The sequence below is a fragment of the Cicer arietinum genome, chromosome 5 (genome assembly GCF_000331145.2).
Source record: "Cicer arietinum cultivar CDC Frontier isolate Library 1 chromosome 5, Cicar.CDCFrontier_v2.0, whole genome shotgun sequence".
Lineage (NCBI taxonomy): Eukaryota > Viridiplantae > Streptophyta > Magnoliopsida > Fabales > Fabaceae > Cicer > Cicer arietinum.
The window spans coordinates 55,671,636-55,673,737 of NC_021164.2; positions in this window are offsets into that span (position 1 = coordinate 55,671,636).

The window sequence follows — 2,102 nt, forward strand, 5'->3', positions numbered from 1 at the left end:
AAAAAACTAATATAGAGATACTATTTCCTAATAACATATATTTAATAATTAAATTCATTCAATTGATATAAGCGATGAACATGTTTTTTAACTATTTAAAAATAAAATTAAAAGGTACTTCTAACAAAATAATGAGTTATCGTTTTCTGTTTTATTGACGATAAGTCATCGGGGTAGCTAGTCCCTCCTACTCATGTTGTCAACTACTTAAGGAACTATCAATGCATTCATTCAATTTCTAATATGGATAATTAAAAGCATCTTTAACGTGGTTTAGGAGTGCGAAGTCGGCGCCACAACTCCTACTCCTTACTTCAAGTTAAAAACTCACTTAATTACACATTGACAATAATTTATTGGTAATTTACAACTAGTTACAACAACAAGGAAATGACACTAGTATCAATATATAATCAATAATCCGATTGAAGAAATATGAAACTATTTCACTTTTAGATGCTCTCGACTACTCTAACTCTATACACCAATTCCCAACAATTAGAACACTTGAAACACGAACAATTTAATATTTACATAATCATATACACATTCAAATAACTAATCCAAAAATTAGCACCAAGATTTTACGTTCATCTCATAACTCAAACGATGATTCAAAAAATGAAACATATTCTCATAGAGGTCTAACTGCTCCAAATTGACCACGATTAAATTTTCTTTTGAGTTCACCATCACTTAAAAGTTACAACAAATGGAAGCATATATAGATTTTCCAAGTAGAAGATAAGATAAATAATTATTTACTAGAAGATACAATACATTACCAAACCAAATTGAATCAGGTAGTGCAAAAACCACTTTCAAGGTTACACATCATTCTAAAAATTAATTTCTAGACTTAAATTATTATTAAAAAAAAATCCCTAACCATTAGAATTTCAAAATTTTCTTTAAATTATTTTTCAATAATTCAAGTCTAAATAAAAACAACTAAGATAAATCACAATTCTAAATACATTACAAATAAAATAAATCACGGATATTTTTAAAATCTATAAGATTTTTAAAAACTCATTCATATTTCAATCATCAAAAACACATTTTTAAATAGTTCATCACTGTAAAAATTATTATTTTCAGCTTATATTTTGAAATAAAATTTAAACTATATATATAGATAGATAGGAAATTTTACAATTAATTAACAATTCCAAAATAGTTCCAATTTATTTTCTTATTTTATCAAACTTACAAAACAAAAATTGTATATCTATATACATTAAAGTAGTGCACATGACACAAAACATAAGACATATGATAATGATAATGAATTACACTAATTCATAAATCTACAAAATAGTAGCCTCCTCTCACACTAACTACTTAACATGCTTATAGATACATCCCCCAGTTTCTATCAAGCCACAAAATTGGTCCAAAACATAACACACCATCAACTTTAAAGATTTTGGAGTTCTATTCTAATCTTAAAAATTGAGTCTCAAATAAAAATTGCTATTTTATAATTAATAAAAAAAATTGATAAATTAAATTTTAGTTTCTATACGCATACCAATCTACATGAGGCACTCTACACATATCAATCTACATGATGCACTCTACACATACTAATCTAATGCATATCATTTGGTTAGGTAAATTCATTAAAAAAAATTATACTTGTAAAATACATCAATTATAGAATCCAAAATTTAGATAACTTTTCAAAAAGAATTTTACTGTTGAGAAGATTTTTAAAAACTATGTTTTTTTTTCCTTCTTTTTTTCAATGAGTAGACATTTTATCATTAGTACTATTGTAAATCAATGAAGAGTTCTTAAACTCTAACATCGAGTCAAACTCTAATGAGTTCATAATATCATAATAAAAAAAAAATCAATCATTTCAAATAAATATCTCAACACCCCCACGATTCAATATTTACACCACCCCCTAAACAAACATAACAATAACACTTTTCAATTTTCTTAAAAACAAAACATAGTAAAACATGCTGTAAATTTTAAGCTGTTTTTTAAACGTTAAATAAAATCAGTAGCATAGAATAATTGTTATTTTATAAATCAACAAAAATTCAACTCAATTTAATTTCCTTAAAAGAGTAACTCAAACAAAAGTT